Source organism: Hyperolius riggenbachi, chromosome 8 (genome assembly GCF_040937935.1).
Source record: "Hyperolius riggenbachi isolate aHypRig1 chromosome 8, aHypRig1.pri, whole genome shotgun sequence".
Lineage (NCBI taxonomy): Eukaryota > Metazoa > Chordata > Amphibia > Anura > Hyperoliidae > Hyperolius > Hyperolius riggenbachi.
In genome coordinates this window covers 225,941,247-225,961,277 of record NC_090653.1, presented here as the reverse complement: position 1 = coordinate 225,961,277, position 20,031 = coordinate 225,941,247, and the positions used below count along the sequence as shown (strand labels likewise).

The 20,031-nt window shown below is 44.4% G+C and overlaps 1 protein-coding gene across 1 annotated transcript in view; it reads left to right on the top strand.

Moving 5' to 3' along the window:
- Positions 1–3,894: 3,894 nt before the first annotated feature.
- Positions 3,895–20,031, top strand: part of LOC137527605 (protein bicaudal D homolog 2-like) — a 95,557-nt gene continuing 79,420 nt past the window's right edge. The window contains exon 1 of the mRNA XM_068248232.1: positions 3,895–4,060. The gene's annotated coding sequence lies outside the window, so the exon portion shown is untranslated. The remainder of the gene's footprint in view (positions 4,061–20,031) is intronic.

Below are 20,031 nucleotides of genomic sequence, written 5' to 3'. Positions count from 1 at the left end.
ATGGCAGGAGTATGGCACAACTGTAAACCTACCAAGACAAGGCCGTCCACCTAAACTCACAGGCCGAACAAGGAGCGCGCTAATCAGAAATGCAGTCAAGAGGCCCATGGTGACTCTGGACGACCTGCAGAGATCTACAGCTCACATACCTCCCAACCTTTTGAGATGAGAAAGAGGGACACTTAAGCCACGCCCCTGCCACACCCCCGGCACACCCCTAGTCACGCATATCATAAAGATTTCTTAAGAAAAATATGTTATTTTATAAGTCACACCACACTGGTCCTCTCTATCCTGGTTCATTTTCCTTCATATTAATATTTTTAAATTAGTAATATATCAATTTAAAGGATGGGAATAAAGTTTAGAGTCAATCAAACACATTTTTAGTAGAGAAATACATATATTTACATAGAAAGAGGGACAAAGTCCTGAAAGAGGGACAAATGAGGAGGAAGGAGGGACAGAGGGACAGGGCTCCCAAAAAGGGACTGTCCCTCCAAAAGAGGGACAGTTGGGAACTATGAGCTCAGGTGGGGGAATCTGTCCATAGGACAACTATTACCGGTAGTCGTGCACTGCACAAAGTTGGCCTTTATGGACTGAGTTGGAGCTGTTTTGCAAAGAAGAATAGACAAGGATTTCAGTCTCTAGATGTGCAAAGCTGGTAGAGACATACCCTAAAAGACTGGCAGCTGTAATTGCAGCAAAAGGTGGTTCTACAAAGTATTGACTCAGAGCACTGAATAATTACGCACACCCCACTTTGCAGTTATTTTTTTTTTTTTTTTAATGATTGGAATCATGTATGATTTTTGTTTCACTTCTCACGTGTACACCACTTTGTATTGGTCTTTCGCGTGTAATTCCAATAAAATTGCTTCATGTTTGTGGCAGTAATATGACAAAATGTGGAAAACTTCAAGGGGGCCAAATACTTTTGCAAACCACTGTATCTAATCTATACTATAATGTGGGCACTTACCTAACTAGCCTATACGGCGGGCACCTACCTATCTAACCTATACTGTGGGCACCTACCTATCTAACCTATATGGGGGCACCTACCTATCTAACCACTACTGGGGCAAATATACTGGCTACCTATATTGGAGGCACCTATCTATCTAACCTATATGGGGGCACCTACCTATCTAACCTATACTGGGGGCAACTCTACGGGCTATCTGTACTGCGGGGGACCTATAGCTAGCTACCTATACTGAGGGCACCACACCACCTTGCAATCATATACTGCAACACCTATAGCTTGCTAGCTATACTGAGGACACCACATGTACCCCCTCTCATATGTTGGGTGGCATGGTGGTGTAGTGGTTAGCACTCTTGCCTTGCAGTGCTGGTTCCCCGGTTTGAATCCCATCCACATCAACATCTGCCAAGAGTTTGTATGTTCTCCCCGTGTCTGCGTGGGTTTCCTTCGGGAACTCTGGTTTTCTTCCACATCCCAAAAACATACAGATAATTAATTAGACAGTTAATTGGCTTACCCCTAAATTGGCCCTAGACTATGATACATACACTACATGAGATAGACATATGACTATGGTAGGGACTAGATTGTAAGCCCCATTGAGGGTCAGTTAGTGACAAGACAATATACTCTGTACAGCACTGCGTAATATGTCGGCGCTATATACATTCTTAAAATAAATAAACTGGGGACTACCTGTATTTGGCTCCACCCACATCATATTTTGGCTATGCCCATTTTTCACCATTTTGGTGGTGTGGCTACCCATTTTTTCGCTGCGATGCGCGAAGTGAGCCGCTTCTTTAATGGAGGGCGGCCTGAAGTTATGGACTGCTTGGGGCCACCAAAACCTTAGCTGCACCCCTGACTGTCTGTGCCACGTTATTGAATGACACGCACACTTCTAGGATACAACCCTAGCCTAAAGAGAAAAAGTACTAAGTAGGTAAAAAGTACCATATATACGCGCATATATAAGCCGACCCGCGTATAAGCCGAGGTACCCACTTTTCCCACAAAAACCAGGAAAAAGTGATTGACTCGCGTATAAGCCCCCAATCCAATATAGCCCCCTCCACAGTAGCCTGATGTGCCCCCAATGCAAGTCAGCTCCCCTCCCCATAGACAGATGTGCCCCAGGGTCATACAGCTGTGTCTCAAGACGCCACTAGATGGCGTTGACGATATGAGAGACAGCGATAGCCACACAGAAAAAATCCCCGATCATTGTATCGCTGACACTTTGCTTGCATGCTCCGATTCACAAGCCAGGGGACACAGGTAGTCTTGAGCAGTATACTCTGCACACCATGTTGAAAGGGATGGGGAGCACGGACACAGCAGGGAGCCAGTTGGCAAGAGCAGGATCACTAGTGCATAATCCTTACGCTCCACTGCCAGTAACAAAGCCTGCTCCACCATCGTTCTGCCCCACTGACTCGCATATAAGCCAAGGGGGTAACTTTTCAGCACATTTTTGTGCTGAAAAATTAGGCTCATACACGAGTATATAGAGTAATATCAAACTTATTTTTCATCAAAGTTATTTTATTAGTAAGATTTAAAAAAAAATATCTCTTTGGAGAAAACTCAGAAGAAAAGTTAATAGAATATGGGCCATGGGCCTTGATTCACTAACGTATTTAGCGGGCTTAGCAACGCGGGTTAAAGTACGGAGCAGAGGCGGGACAAGGTCCTTCAGCACCCAAGGCTGAGGCACCAAAGTGCGCCCCCCCATCCCTCCCACCCCAGCCATTACACACTGATTGCTATTAGATTAATAGGTGCCCCAAGGCCCCCAACCTCCCCAACACCTTAATCTCTAGTTATCCGGCTTGCAGTCACTGTCATGTATCCCCTTTTCTTATTTCTTTCTGCTTCAAACACAATTGGGAATGACAGCTGAATGAATTGTGCGCCCCCTCCTACACTGCGCCCTGAGGCTGGAGCCTCTCCAGCCTCTGCCTCGGCCCGGCCCTGGTACGGAGCGCATACTCCCTCTGGTACTGTTATGTAGCGTGCGCTCTTTGAAGTTATGCGCGCACCCTTGAAAACTGCGCAATAGGATGTAGTGTGACCATGATACTTTAACAAGAACGTCCGTTACTGCATTAATTAATGTTGAAGTATCACGGTCGCGCTAAATCCTATCGTGCAGTTTTCAAGGGAGCGAGCGTAACAAAGAGCACACGCTACGCAATAGCACCAGAGGCAGCATGCGTTCCGTAGTTTAACCCGCGCTGCTAAGCCCACTCTTCGTTAGTAAATCAAGGCCCATGGCCCGTTTTCTATTAACTTTTCTCCGGAATTAATGAAAGTGAATGGGGAATCGCATGCCATCAGCAAATTTATGCTGCAAGAAGTACTTTTTTTTCTCATGCATGCAAAAATGTGAGCGCAGAACGGTTACTCTTAGCAGAAGTGCAATTTTCCATTAACTTTCATAAGATGTGTGACAAATGCGCTTTTGCTCAAAACAAATGCTGTTTTACTGTCCTTTATTTCTGAAGTTTTTAAAGTCACAGGGACTTACATAAGGGGGGGGGGGGGTGGTATTCCTATTGCTATAAAAAAGAAAAGAAAAAGTCAACATTTGCCCTATGCTGGTCTAAGTGACACACATATATTTGGTGTCTAATTCTATACATATTTTAGTTCAATTCGTCCGTTTCTTTACAGCAACTTACATTGTTTTAACTAATTCAATACACTACAGTAGATGCCGCGCCGAAACTTTTTATCTAATTATCACACAAAACAAAGCAACAGAAACTCTTCTACGAAACTGGCCAACCAGGCCCGAGAGGCGGAGTTTGTTAACGTGAGTGATGTCGTTTTCAGCTAATAGCCGTCCCCTTCCCTCACACGCTGTAGTTGAATACAGCCCAGCTATTGGACGCAAGAGGCTTTTCAAACCTAGCAGGCTCTTCTATGCCGAACCGGAAACAGGCGGGGAGAAGTTCGTAGCGGTCTGACGAGCTCTGGAACTGCAAGGGAACGTTACTGGTGGTGTTTCTCTGGGCCGACTTTGAGAAGGCAATGGCGGTATAGCCCACCTACAGACAGGTGAGTTTCTACTAAATTGAGTGCGGGCGGGTGAAGTGTTTCTTGTTTTCCGCTCCCTCCCGTGCTGTTTGTTTTTGTAAGTTTTACTTTTACATAAGAAGTGCAGCGGTGTGCGGACGGGCGCAGCTGCTTCTAGTGCAGGGATTTGTCAGGCATGAGATGCTTCACTGGATGCTGCGTGTCAACAATCTGCACAGACCCCCATATGTCCCTCTTTACGAGCAGAGTCCCTCTTTTATGTTTTGCGATCGGATCTTTGCAGCAGAACTCGCTGTGGGCTCAAACATTGTATTCAGCAGCTGCTTACTTTTATAAAAGCTATGTGTTTGTTGTTTTTCCTCGTTTGAGGTTATCGCAGTACATTTATCTGGCATTTTCCACAGTGGTTTCTAGAGGTTGGATAGGGTAATGGTTAACACAGGATCTGATCCTGTTCAGTAAGTATCTGTTTAGTAAGGAGTCATTGGGCTAGACTCACTAACACTGCTACTGCCTATAGAGCGTGTCCTAGTGGCTGCAGCTGAAGAGCTGCCAGGAGAAAAGCACAAGATAAATGTTATGTCTTGTCTTTGTCTAGAGGTCATTTACTTATGTCCTTCTCATAATAATCTAATATCCACTGTCTAAGGCCAATTTTGAAGGGAAACTAGCTAAAATACCCCTGAATTGGGGTAAAAGAAAATTGGTGTCAAAAATGAAAGAACCCATGGTGGGGATATATTATCTACTTCTCTGCCTGATCCTGCTAGTTGTCTTTGGGTTCCTCCTGTGGAATACTTTCCTGGATGTCTTGAGTGATACAGAATGGCGCAGGAGTAAGTTCCAAACCATGCATACACAGCAAAAGGTGCAAGTCTGCTTTAGTGGACCCAACAGGAAGCCCTAAAGGGAAAATAAAGGTAATGTGATTGGGTGGACAGCACCCTCGTGAACTGCTAGCTTTCCAATACCTTGTAGAACACTACGCCCACGTTAATTGACCAATCACAATGCTTTGTGCTCTAGAGGGTGCTTGGACCTGAGAACCGTTCCCTCTGAAGTTTCCTGCTGGGTGCCCTAACACAAGTTTCGAACTCCTGGGTGCCCTAACACAAGTTTCGAACTCCTCATGCGCTAGTCTACTACTAGCGCATGAGGAGTTCGAAACTTGTGTATGTACTGTTTAGAATTGCGAGGCGTTGCTCAGAGCAGCTTCTGGAAAGTGAGTAACCAGGAAATGGGAGGAACCCCAAAGACAACGATCAGTGTCAGGAAACTAGGAAGGTAATTACAGTGGGATGTGAAAGTTTGGGCAACCCTGTTAATGGTTATGATTTTCCTGTATAAATCATAGGTTGTTACGATAAGTCAACTATATCCTATAGGAGATGTGCACAGTGATATTTGAGAAGTGAAATGGTTTATTGGATTTACAGAAAGTGTGCAATAATTTTTTTAATAAAATTAGGCAGATGCATAAATTTGGGCACGGTTGTCATTTTATTGATTCCAAAACCTTTAGAACTAATTATTGGAACTCAAATTGGCTTGGTAAGCTCAGTGACCCCCTGACCTACATACACAGGTGAATCCAATTATGAGAAAGTATTTAAAGAGACTGAAGCGAGTTTAAATTTACTTCTTTAAAGGGATACTGTAGGGCGGTCGGGGGAAAATTAGTTGAATTTACCCGGGGCTTGTAATGGTCCCCCGCAGGCATCCTGTGCCCACGCAGCCACTCACCGATGCTCTGGCCCCGCCTCCGGTTCACTTCTGGAATTTCTGACTTTAAAGTCTGAAAACCACTGTGCCTGTGTTGCCGTGTCCTCGCTCCCGCTGATGTCACCAGGAGCATACTGCACAGGCACCGACCATACTGGGCTTGCGCAGTATGCTCCTGGTGACCTCAGCGGGAACGAGGACACGGCAATGCAGGCGCAGTGGTTTTCAGACTTTAAAGTCAGAAATTCCAGAAGTGAACCGGAGGCGGGGCCGGAGCATCGGTGAGCGGCTGCTCGGACGCAGGATGTCTGCGGGGGACCATTAGAAGCCCCGGGTAAGTTCAACTCATTTTCCTCCGACCCCCTACAGTATCCCTTAAAACATGCAGACATGTTAAGAAATATAACCCCTGCTAAATCGCTGCTATCCCGCGGTAAAACGAAGGGTTTCTACTCTCCAAATCCCCTCTCCTGTGTCCGGGGAGCGCTTCCTGAATGAGGCAGAGCAAATGGCTGTAGCTCTGATGAAACTAAAATTGAGTTATTTGGGCATAACAAGGGGTGTTATGCATGGAGGAAAAAGCAGAGCATTCCAATGAAAACACCTGCTACCTACAGTAAAATATGGTGGTGGGGTTGTGTGGCCAGTGCAGGGACTGGGAATCTTGTCAAAGTTGAGGGACGCATGGATTCCACTCAGTATCAGCAGATTCTGGAGACCAATGTCCAGGAATCGGTGACAAAGCTGAAGTTGCGCCGGAGCTGGATCTTTCAACAGGACAACGACCCTCAACACTGCTCAAAATCCACTAAGGCATTCATGCAGAGGAACAAGTACAACCTTCTGGAATAGCCCTCTCAGTCCCCAGACCTGAATATAATTGAAAATCTGTGGTGTGAGTTAGTGAGCTGGGGAGGGGGGGACACGTAGGAGGGGGTGGGGCACTTAGCATGAGAGTACAGAAGGTTGACTGGTGGGGAAAAAAGTTTCCATGCCTTGATGTCCTGCTGGGGATGGCCCAAAACATCTGGCCAGATGGGAGCCGGCTGAAGCGTAGCCCAGATGTAAGGGGTGGTTGGTGCTCTTCGGTTGAGAAGAGAGATCCCCCAAATTGACGATTTTGGACCTATTGGTCAAGAAGTCTGTGAGCCATAGGCGAAAGGTGGGATGGACCTCAAGCCCCACAATTTTTCTGGAGAGTATGGGGCAGATTGTACTAAAGTCCAGTAGAAGGATTCTAGCGTTCGTATCAGATTTGTCCAGGTGGTCACTGGATAGTGTTTAAGGTGGGATTTTTTTTTTTTTTTTTTTACATACTCCTAGAAGTTCTGGCTCACCATGAGCTTGCTGGGCAATCTGAAAAACTATTCTGATTCCCAATCACTCGAGAGGTGACCAGGGTGGTATTGTTTACAGGCTACCTGCTTCCCAGAATGCATCAAGAAAGTAAATTTATACCTCTTACCTAGAAAGTGTAATGGAGAAATCTGACCCTACCAAGTTTCCACTTCAATTAGCCTTGTCATCAATAATTCTAGATATACGTCTGCAACAGACACCTGTTTGTCAGTTATCGGTATTCTCCCTTATCGGTGGCTGTTAATTATCTTACCATTTTGCACCCCTGGAATTTGAATAGATTTCAGTAGAAATTTATTTGAAAGTTGACTGAACCGTTACAATCGATGTAGCAATCAATACAGGACAAAGCTACATGGCTGGTGTTCGTCAGTCAACTCAGATACTCGCCTAAGGAGAGGCAGGCTCTGGGTCCCATAGAGCATCCCCTCTCCTGGTCCCCACTGTTGCGCTGGCTCCCCCATATCGGTATTCGACCGTTTCGCTCAAATACCGCTGTATCCTGGCCGAAGGGATGCTTCGGGAGCCTGAGTGCTTCCAAAGACAGGCCGCTCTACACTGCGCACGCCCACTATGACGCACTCTCGCGTGTGCAGTATGGAGCCGCCTGTTTTCGGGAGGACTTGGCTCCCGAAGACTTCCGAAGTCTCCTCGATGGGGGATGTGAACGGGGGGGAGCCAGCGCAGCACGGAGGGCACCAGGAGAGGGAAGGCTCATTAGGACTGAGCCTTCCCTCTCCTTAGGTGCGTATCTGACTTTTTTTTTTTTTTTTTTTTTTTTTTTTTTTTTTTATATGGAATCCCATTAGCTTTAAAGGGAACCTAAACTGAGGATATGGATTTTTATGTTTAAAATAATACCAGTTGCTTGACTCTCCTGCTGATCCTGTGTCACTAATACTTTTAGCCACAGCCCCCGAACAAGCATGCAGATCAGGTGCTCTGACTGAAGTCAGACAGGATTGGCTGCATGCTTGTTTCAGGTGTGCGATTCAGCCACTACTGCAGCCTAAGAGATCAGCAGGACTGACAAGCAACTGGCATTGTTTAAAAGGAAACCTCCATATCCCTCTCAGGTGAGAGTGATGGAGGCTGCCATATTTTTTTCCTTTTTTAAGCTCTTCTGCATGCTTGTCAAGGTCTATGGCTAAAAGTATTAGCGGCAGAGGATCAGCAGGACAGCCATGCAACTGGTATTGAAAGGGAATAAATATGCCATCCTGCATATCTATCTCACTGCAGTTGTCCTTTAAAGAGTAACTGTCAGGCTGCAAAAGCTAATTTAAACCTCTATTCTCCAGTTTTAAACAGTTTAGAAGGAAGCCAAAAAGGCAATACTGAAGTTAAAAATCTCGCTTACTTTTGATGTATGCTGAGCAGCAAGGCTGTTATTCCCAAGCTCTTAAAAGGACGAGATGCCGCATAACATACTGCAAAGCATTCTGGGGCTACTTCTCCCCACCTTGGGTCCTCCCCTCGGCTGCTAGTGAGAAGTTACAGGCTCATGTTACAGCAGCTTGTAATGCAGTCCAGCTCACAGCACTGAAAAATCACAGAGCAGAGTATACTGCATGAGCTATTGTTCCTAGCCACATGGCTAATTAATATTCACTGCACAGTAATGTTGTCCATTACAATATTTTTTGTGAGTGGAATCATCAGGAAGCAGGGAGGACATGACCTCACAATTGGCTTCATAGGAGACAGACAAACATGGAACCTGCCATGAGCTGTCAGGAGCATCATTCTCTGCAAATACTATATAAAAATTATGTGCAATCCAAACGTGGCCAGTGAAATGCATATGTAATTTAAGTACAGCCAATATTTAGCTACTGATATTTTTTTTTTTCTTTTTTTTTTCTCTGAGACCTTATACCTAACAGCTCCTCTTTAAAGAGACTCTGAAGTCTCCCAAATTAACATTATTGTCCCTCTCAAAACGGCGCAGAACCGTGGCTGAAATCCCCCTCAATCACCCCAAACCCACGGGGGTACATCGCAGGCTCCTTCCGCATAGAAGCAGTGCAGCTCTGCCTCTATGCACTTCAATCAGCCTAGATCACTGCCTCTCCCCCGCCCCTCTGTCTTCCTTCACTGAGGATGTAAGGGTGAACAGAGGCGCCAGCAGGATAAAAGGTTCTAAAAGGCTTAATCTCTCAGGAGGTGGTGGTGGACTCGCCTCCCCGAAGCAGACAAGATACCATCAGTTTTATGACAACAGGTTTATTAATATACTCCAAAACAAACAGTGCAATGCGTTTCATGGGTATGTTCCCGCTTCCTCAGGCAATCTGTTTATTGCCTGAGGAAGCGGGAAAATACCCGTGAAACGCATTGCACTGTTAGTTTTGGAGTATATTAATAAACCTGTTGTCATAAAACTGATGGTATCTTGTCTGCTTCAGGGAGGCGAGTCCACCACCACCTCCTGAGGGATTTTAAGCCTTTTAGAACCTTTTATACTGCTGGTGCCTCTGTTCACTCTTACATTATCAATATCCACCCCTGGTGGAGGGGTGTTGCCCCTTATTTCCTTATCTACAGAGAGCGACTTTTTTAATCCTGAGTGAGGACAGGTCTAATCTCCTCACCTGCCTATACAGTGGTTACCTAGGAGGTAACCCACGTTTGTGAATATATACATTAAATAATTTTCATTTCCAACCCCTTGTTTTGCATACTACACTATATTGGGCTCTCGGTATTTCTTTTGTCTTTATCGTTCCTTCACTGAGTGGTGGGGGAGAGTCGGAGATACGCGCTGTTTGATGTGCATAGAGGTGGCAGCGAAATCCACGACCAAGAAAGTCGTAGACTTTGCCTGCTGAGTAAAGGCTCATACACACATAAGACTATAGTCTTTGGAAAATGAAAGATCACAGACCAGTCTTGCCACCCATGTAGTATGAGAGCACATACCTTCAGTCTTTTTCTATGGAGCTGAACTCCCCATCAGAAAAAAAAATCTTTGCCAGATGCTGCACACAAAGATGCTGTAGACATTCAAAAGATCAGTATCTGCAAAAGATCTGTTCCTGCAAAATGCATTCATAGTCTATATGATATCTGCAGATCATACACACCTTGTTTAACTGACATTCATCTGCAGATCTGAAAATCCATCCTGGTGGATCTGATCTGCAGATGAATGTGTATGATGATCTGCAGATATCATAGACTATGAATGCATTTTGCAGGAACAGATCTTTTGCAGATACTGATCTTTTGAATGTCTACAGCATCTTTGTGTGCAGCATCTGGCAAAGGATATTTTACTGATGGACTTCAGCTCCATAGAAAAGACTGTAGGTATGGCTCTCATACTACATGGAAGGGGGTAAAATTGGTCTGTAATCTTTCATTTTCCAAAGACTATGGTCTGATGTGTGTATGAGCCTTAAAGGAAAGGTCCAAGCAAAATAAAAAAAGTGTCACTTACCTGGGGCTTCTACCAGCCCCATGCAGCCATCCTGTGCCCTCGTAGTCACTCACTGCTGCTCCAGTCCCCCGCAGGCAGCTTGCCGACCTCGGAGGTTGGTGGGCCGCATTGCGTACATTTTTACGCATTCCCGCTAGTGCAGGATTATAACACATACATTTTTATGCGTTACTGGTTCAATGCGTACATTTTTACGCATTGAACCAGTAAAGCGTAAAAATGTATGTGTTAATGTTCCTGCACTAGCGGGAATGCGTAAAAATGTACGCAATGTGGCCCGCCGACCTCCGAGGTCGGCAAGCTCCCTGCGGGGGTCTGGAGCAGCAGTGAGTGACTACGAGGGCACAGGATGGCTGCATGGGGCTGGTAGAAGCCCCAGGTAAGTGACACTCTTTTTTATTTTGCTTGGACCTTCCCTTTAAGGGGTGAGTTTGGGGTGATGGGGTTTTCAGCTGCTGTTCTGCTGCGGTTTTAAGAGGGACAATAATGTTAATGAGGTTTTTATAATAAAGACCTCATTTTCGGGAGACTTCAGTCTCTTTAAGGCAATGTTGGGCCAGTGTTCTCCCCAGTCTCTTTTAGCCGGGTGCTCCACCCGGCTAGATTTGGTGACCACCCGGCTGTCATCGGCTCACCACTTCACCTCCTCCTATGCTGTAAGCAGTTGCCCTGCATTTTCAACTCGCCCCACCCGGCTACTTTTTCATGCCACCCGGCTACTATTTCATGCCAACCAGCTGGAAAAAAATTCTGGGGAGAACACTGTGGGCGCCGCTGTACACACACTAGACACGTTAGATTCTTGGCCAGGTTGTTCTTTATCATTCACCATGGCCAAGTTTAATCTAGCTTGTGTAGCTTCAGTTTCAGACTCGCAATGCAGTAGCTTTTTCTGGCTGCTGAATACTGTGTCACAACATGGGACTCTTGAGTTTAGGTTTCTGAGCTCTGGTTTATAACAACCTACTGCTGTCCAGAAACTGGGCTTTGGTACACAGCAAGTGAGACGCCGCTGCAGTAAATCCTGCAGTCTTTAATTACACAGGCCGGGAGTCTGCTGGTTTGAACTAGGTAACAATTGAAATGTTAAGACTTCCTTGAAATTATAATTTTATTATTGTGCATTTATATAGTGCTGGTATTTTATGCAGCACTTTACAGAGTACATTGTACAAGTCAGGTCACAAGCTGTCCGTCCAGCTTACAATCTAATCCCTTTTGTAGTCAAAGGCTACATTCCAGGGCTGTGGAGTTGGAGCAATTTTGGGTACCTGGAGTTGGAGTCGGTTTCATAAACTGAGTTGAAGTTGGATGATTTTTGTACCGACTACACAGCCCTGCTACATTTACATCCTGGCATATTTGTCTCCCAAAATGATCACTTTGTAATAGTTTCATCTGAAAATCTAAAGTGTGTGTGTGTGTGTGTGTGTGTGTCACTAGTCCTCTCTTCTTCCACTATCAGCCAAGACCTAAATTGCTTGGTAGACACTGTTGTGCCGATGGCAGGACACCTCCTGCTTGTCCTCCTCGGAACAGGTTTTGCAGCAGAGCAGTGTGTCTATACAATATGATTTCCAAACTGTCATTCGAAGTGATCAGGAATCGTGGTTTTCTGAGGTGTGCACATAGTGGCAGTAGTCCGAGAGATGCTAACTTGATGACGATTTTATGCAAATTGTGAGCAGCTACTGCATTTGGTCTAATTGCAAGCTGCATAAAGTTAACAAATTTGGCATCAAATGAGAATTATCTCATTGACCATCTCTAGTAAATCGGCCTCCTTAGTTTTACCTGAGGTGGAGTAAGAAAGAAAAGATGTACCTTCCTCTGGTTCCTGCAGAGGCTCCCCATGTCCTCCTGGCTCCCACCATTGCTCTGTACGGACCCCCGAAATATATCCACTTGTCGGATATGTTGTTATGCTCCCCTTCATGCAGTAGTGTGCAGGGCTATGGAGTCTGAGCTATTTTGGGTACCTGGAGTCAGTTGGAGTCGGTGGTTTCATAAACTGAGTCTGAGTTGGAGTCGTATGATTTTTGTTCCGACTCCACAGTCTTGGAGCATGGCCGTACTGTGCTTTTGGGGTTGAGGTTCAGGTACTCTTTAAGGACTGGTCTGTACCAAGAGCGCTTTTAAAAGTGCCAGTGTTTGAAAATGATTTACTAATGTGTTTGTATGTGCTAGTTCACACCAGAGAAATGTTTGGTGTGGCGTGTGTTTTTTTTTTTTTTTTTTTTTTTTTTTTCCATGTGTTCTCAATTGTATGGCTCTGCAGCAAGCTATTAAAGCTGCAGAACACTTAATTATAAAAAATAGCCTGGTCACTAGGGGGGTGTAAGCCTGTGGTCCTCAAGTGGGTAATTATGCTGTTGCGTATCAGAGCAAAGAGGACGTTCTGAGTTGAGGTCTGCTTTGAAGGACAACTGTAATAAGAATATGGAGGCTACTAAATGTATTTCCTTTTTTACCAATACCAGTTGCCTGGCAGCCTTTCTGGTCTATTTGGCTGCAGTAGTGTCTGTATATCGCCAGAAACAAACATGCAGCTAATCTTGTCAGATCTGACAACGTCAAACACCTGATCTGCTGCATGCTTGTTCAGGGTCTATGGCTAAAAGCATTAGAGGCAGAGTATCAGCAGGACAGCCAGGCAACTGGTAAGTTATGTTCATGGATGGAGTGTATTGTCTGTGATGGGAACAATGCTCAGGCAGGTAGAAATCTCATTTGTAGAACAATAAAACTGGTAGAGACTTTACTACTGTTTGGGAGGACACCACCAATAAAATTTTCATTTGGTTACATGTGGTATTGTCTAGTGCTTGAAAAATCCATGCAGGGAAATATTTTACAGGCATCTGAAGGTTTTTTTTTTTTTTTTTTTTTTTTTTTTTTTCATCATCATTTGGCTGTGTAACCCTCTAAACATGTGAAGACCATCCCCGGGGCACTGCATACTGGACCTGCATTCAGTACAAGTGAAGGTCTTTTATTTGTTGTCGCTGTATGGGCTTTCTTTCACTAGATGCCACTTAAAAATGCACAGTTCTGCCTTGTTTTGCATTAATTTTTATTTTCTTGTTTGTCCTACTTTTGTGAACCGCTCACAAGGGATGGTAAGCAGAACAGGAAGATGACTGTTGGAATGTCTTGGAGCAAAATTCCTTGATTATTACATCGTGACTTCTTCAGAGCATGCAAGATGTTTACTTGGTGTTCAGAGGCTGTTAGGAACAGTGTTGTGTTTGAATACATAGTGAAGAGCTCAGAGATTTAACATTTAAGAACTCCTCCAGAGTGTGCTCAACAAATGTATTCTCCTGTTTTTATCAGCTCTTGCCATTGATCCTCCAAATGTAGATTTAAACCGGTGGAGAGCGCAGTCCAGCATATATCATAGATCCTCAAGTACTACCTACTGAGGTGAGACATATCGAAGCTGATGTATTGATGCCAATGACGGCCAGTTGCTCACCAAAATTAGCCGGGTGGAGCACCTGGCTAAAGGCGCGTACACACGACATACTACTTCGCTGCCGGCGGACTGATAAGGCTGTTTCTGAACGATCCGCTGAATGTCTGCCCAGCGGGAGGGACACACGTGCTACTGTCGGCAAAGCGTCCGCCCAGCGGGAAGGTGTGTGTGTGTGTGTGTGTGTGTGTGTGTGTGTGTGTGTGTTTTTAAATAGCCTGGGGAGAACACTGTAGAAGTTCACCTCAGGTACTTTTTTTTTTTTTTGTTTTTTTTTTAAAGGCCAGTATATACTTGCAATCAGTCGAGGAGTCGGAGCCATTTTGGGTACTTCGGAGTCGGAAGATTTTTGTACCGACTCCACAGCCCTGCTTGCAATATTGTTTACTCAGAATACTTATGCTTGAACTCCTAAAGTCTGATTTTTACATGAAACCTATGCAGGGTCTAGACAAAACAAGCAAGGTTAAAGGAGGGCTCCTGATCAAATGTTTAAAATGAAATTAATTTCCAGAACAGATTAGTCTTGCAATATCTGCAACTGAGAAATCAATAAAAAAAAAAGCAGAGAAAAGACAAGTGGTGCAATACAGTATAATCCCATTATAGTAAACTGTGGTATGGTAAACATTTAGATATAGTAAAGCTCTCCAGGTCCCGGCCAATCTCCATTATAAGTCTATGGGAAAAACGCCTGGTATAGTAAACACTGACAAAATAAAACTTCTTCTGTTCTAGTAAATGTGAGCGGTGCATGCATCATATGTCAGTGTGAAACCCATGGTCTGCTGCTCTCTTCAGGCTGGTTGTAGGTGAGCTGATGCCTGATAACATTAAGACAAGAATGGTGCTGGATATACAGTACTGTACAAATAAGCAGCCCTGGGTAAATGTGGAATAAAGTGACCACAAACAAAAGGATGCTGCAGCGTTACCACTTCCACGTTGCATTCACTGATACAAGTATTGTCACAGTCCTCCCACGGCATTATACACACTCCTGGGTATCTCTTTCCTTTGTTAGCATGTTGGTTTCCAACGGGTCCATTGCTTCAGTTCTGATGCGTGGATTGCAGGCCTGTGTGGTTTATTCCAGACACAGTGGATGCTGACAGTTGATAGAAAATGAATGCTGGAATGGACAGTCTGTTCTCCCTAGGCTGTTTGGCATACACATCATTGCAATCTGTCACCACCTTGCCATCGCTGCTGCTTGGGTCGCAGCTTCTGCTACTGCTGGTGACGGGTGCCACATAACCAGGGCTGTGGAGTCTGTACAAAAAAATCATCCAACTCAGACTCCTCAGCTTTTGAATCCACCGTTTCCAACTCCGACTCCAGGTACCCAAAATGTCTCAGACTCCGACTCCTCAACTCTGGCTCCTTAGTCTAATACTTACTAGAACTAAGGATTTGGTACAAAAATCATCTGACTCAGTTTATGAAACCACCGACTCCGATTCCAGGTACCCAAAATTGCTCCAACTCTGACTCCACAGCCCTGCACATAACTGTTGGGACCTGTAAGATTCATCGTTGGGGAGGGAGGATTTCTGTTGGTCTGTTTTCAGTTTAGTAGGGATTCCTAGCAGTATTCTTCTGCTGGTTCCCGCTGGCAACTGACAAACTTGATCGGTTGTAGCGATGAGGTTACAGTTGTGATGTACCCAGCCTATCCTCACAGGATACGCTTAGATTGCACAGTTGTGCATACGTGATACTTAGGACCTAGCCAATTGTGTCATGGCTATGGAATGATAGAAGCAAATCCTCCAGTTTTCATATGAATGTGACCACACACAGTGTACAGCATGTACTAGGAACATTGTGCTCCTTCCTCTTAAAGTAAACCTTTGAGGTTTGTAATATAAAAAGACCATACCCACAACTTAATTTTTCAGGGAACTTTTTCGCAACCAGAACTTTTCTGTGACAAATAGTTTTTGTGATCTTTTCGGATAGCGGCAAGTGGCAACAACCACATATGATCGCTGAGGGATCTTTGCTGCCATTTGTTTAAACCATCGTTCATAGTATATGTTTGCACAATTGTGCAGATGTATCAGGGAACGATCTTTTGCCGTCACTGATCCCCGATCCATCTTTATGTGGGTACTTGGTCTTAGATGCTAACCTCGTGAGAGGAACGCCTCTAAAGTGTAAAGCATGAGGTTTAACCCCTAAAGTGGACCTGAATTCAGAACGTCATCTCTGCTCTAAAGGTTACATAACAGCATAACCTTCAAACAAAAACATTTCTTTGTTACAGCTGATAAAGATCCTAAAATCTGCACTGTTTCTACTTCCTGATTAATGGAAGCGGACATATCAACACCCTGCGTTTTCAAATGGGTTTATCTGCCACTGGCAGCCATGTGACACAGGGAGAGATCAGATTACAGCTTGTGATTAGACACAAATGAGGGGGAATTTAACAGGCTAAATTGAGTGCATTTCCTTGTGCAAGAGTTCAGGTCCACATTAAAAACCATAAATAAATGACAAGGGAATGGTATTGTGTATATGCAAAATGGTATAAAATGTTGTTAGTACAAACTAGGCCTGAACTATTTTAAGAAAAAAATTGAATCGAGCGATTTCTGTCTGAAATTGCGATTTCGATGCAATTCACGATTTCCTTCAAATCAAGCTTTGTTCTCCCATCTGTACCTGTCTGTTCCCCCTCTGTCCCCTTGTCTCTCTTTGTGCCCCCTTTGCTTCTTTATGCCTCTTATGGGTCTCTCTCTTGCCCCCTTTGTGTCTCTGTGCCCAATCTGTCTCCTACGTCCTACGTCTCTCTGTGCCTCCTACGTCCCCCAAGCTGCATCAGTTCTGGACATGGCTTCCTTCCCAGTCCAGCGATGCCAGTCTATCCACTTCACCTCCTGCAGGCTCTAATGCATGGAATACTTCCTGTATGTAATGTGACATACAGGAACCTGGAGTTTTGCCAAGCACAAGAGCTTGGCAGACAGCAATAGAGGACAGACAGCGTTGGACTCGTGCGGAAGGTATGTCCAACGCTGCTGATGCTGCAGGCAGCACACGCCGGGACTTTGGGGAAGTTTTGAAGCCACTTCTTCAAACTTCCCCATGTGGAAATGACGTGATCGCGATAATTTCCGCTTTGACGATTCCGAAATTGTGATCTTAGTGATCACGATCTCGGTTTAAATTCGATTTAACTTTCAGGCCTAGTACAAACGTGGACAACAAAATTTTAAAAAGGAAGAGCAAGTGGCAAAGCCACAACTTCACATAGCTGGTTAGCTCACATCACATGCTGCACCACTTTAAAAACAATAGTGTAGTGGGGGGTGTCTCGGCACCTGCAGAGAAGAAATATAGGAGACTGAGACGTGAGCCCAATAGTGTAGTATACTGGAAAATTAATTTGACAAAATACTACTCACAAAAGGGGGTTGCAAGGGCAACCGACCGTAGGAAGCAGGTGGAGACCATAATAACCCGACTCCACTCGGGTTTAGTCCCAGCCGGGACCCGGATGTGGTCACTCTCCTTGGAAAATAGGGACAGACGTCCACTGTGGTGAACCCACAAGTGGTCTGTCACCACCCCTCAGACACTGATTGTATGGGGGTAAACTAAAGCACAATAAAGATATAGGCACCCTGGTTGAGATAAAAGCAGCTTAAAAAACGAGAAAATATGAGGTGGCTTACCTCCAATAAACGAAATCTTTGTGTGTGACAAAAGATTTTTATTTAGCACAGGCAACACGTTTCGCGGGTCTGCGCCCGCTTCATCAGGCCAATAAGTGCCAAATGAATAGATCAGTGTAGCAAAGGGAGCCTCCCTTTGCTACACTGATCTATTCATTTGGCACTTTTACTGGCCTGATGAAGCGGGCGCAGACCTGCAAAATGCGTTGCCTGTGCTAAATATCTTTTGTCACACACAAAGATTTTGTTTATTGAGGTAAGCCTCCTCTTTTTTTTTTTTTTTTTTTTTTTTTTTAAGCTGCTTTTAGATGCTTTTATCTTAACCAGGGCGCCTCTTTATCTCTATTGTACTTTTAAAAACAAGTCTGATGGTTTTAGCTGTTTGACCAGGGATGTCAAACTCGTTCAGAGGAAAAAAATCTGAAACGCTATTAAAATATGACGGGGGTGTTTCTCCGGAGGGCATCCTAATGACGTCCTGTGCAATACCTGAATGTAGTCCCTCAGCTGGTGTGCTCTTCCGGGTGGATGGGAAGGCAGCATGTTGTCATCTGACACAGGGAGGGATCAAATTACAACTTGTGATTAGGCACAGATGAGGAGGAATTAGACAGGCTAAACTAAATACGTTCAGGTTGCATTTCTGTTTTCCTTCTGTCCTGTGCAAGAGTTCAGGTCCAGTTTAAGCTGCCAGATTTCTTGGTGTGATGCCTGCTATTCCTCTTCTCTACCTGTAGACTCGTTTTACGTAATCCTTGATAAGTGTCATAGACAGAGCAATGTAGGGATTTTTCCCATGATGCTTTGTAAGCGCCGCATGTTTCATGCTATGACAGTGAGGAAGTTTAGCAGTGGTTTCCTGTGCCGGCTAGGCTTTTGCCTCGACAGCAAACTGTGAATTAACCCTGTAAAGCAGCTGTGATATTTCCTAGCTGGCACAGGAACGTGCTGTTTTCGCCTTCCCGGTCTTACATATTGCCGTAATTATGTTAGCTATATAGAGATCTGACAGCTCTGAATGTGGTTGGTAACCCCTTACAGTGGACCTGAACTCTTGCATAGGACACAAGGAAAACATAACAAACGTACCCTGTATGCATTTAGAGTTTAGCCTGTGTAATTCCCCTCATTTGTCTAATCACAAGTTGTAATTTGATCCCTTCCTTGTGTCACATAAGCAGATAAGCCCATTTGAAAGCACAAGCTGTAAGTAGAAACTGTGCAGATATATTTTAGGCTTTGTATCAATTAATTAACTTCTTTTTTTTAAAGGTTATTATGCTGTTGTGTATATTTTTAGAGCAGAGAGGAGTCCTGAGTTCAGGTCCGCTTTAATTGAAAATCCATAGTATGGACTCGTACTATACTTTGTACACTCCTTTTATTGGATTTCAGCAGAAGTAGAGTTGAGAATAGATTTGTTCTCTTTGATGCAGTACAACATTATGTGGCTGATTGACTTCAGATATCTGGCTTTATTTCCCAGACTGGTCAGTAATATAGTAGAATCTCGTTATAGTAAACTGTGATGTGGTAAACCTCTGGATATAGTAAACTCCAGTCCTCAGGTCCCAGCAAATATCTGTATAAATGTATGATCAATTCTCATACAGTAAACTTCTAATATAATAAACTGCTTTTTCTGGACCCTTGGAGTTTACTAGAAAGGGATTCTACTGTATATTCGATGCTGCTATTAGTTTCTATGTCTTTCCAAGTGAACAGCCTGGCAATGCTTGGTCACGGTTTTTCCCCATTGCCTGTTCTGGTTTCCTCCATTCAGGTGATCACTTTCTCTCGCTTATGATTCTCTTCTGTCTGAAACTGGTTTCCATCTTGATACATTAGATCAGCCTTTCTCAACCTTTTTACCATGGAGAAACCCTGCAAATAACTTTTGGATCTCAAGGAACCCCTGCAAACAATGTTGTTGTTTTTGGTCTCGAGGAACCCCTGCATTTATTTTGCAGGGGGTATGGTCTTTAAAAGTATGTGTAGCTGTTTATTTCACTACCCCCATTACACTGCCACTCATTATACTGTCTCCTGATGCCCCAATTTAGTGCTTATTGTTACAGTACTACCTATTATAGCGTGCTCTATTAAACCCCCCCCCCCCCCCCACGATAGGGGAAAATGCTAAGGAACCCCTGCAGAGTACTCAAGGAACCCTGGGGTTCCAGGGAACCCTGGTTGAGGAAGCCTGCATTAGATGAATGCCCCACAGGTTTCTATTGCATGAGTTGATTGCAACCTGAAATGGTAAGCTGATAGACCAGTATGTTTTAAGGTATGGGAAGAAACCTACACC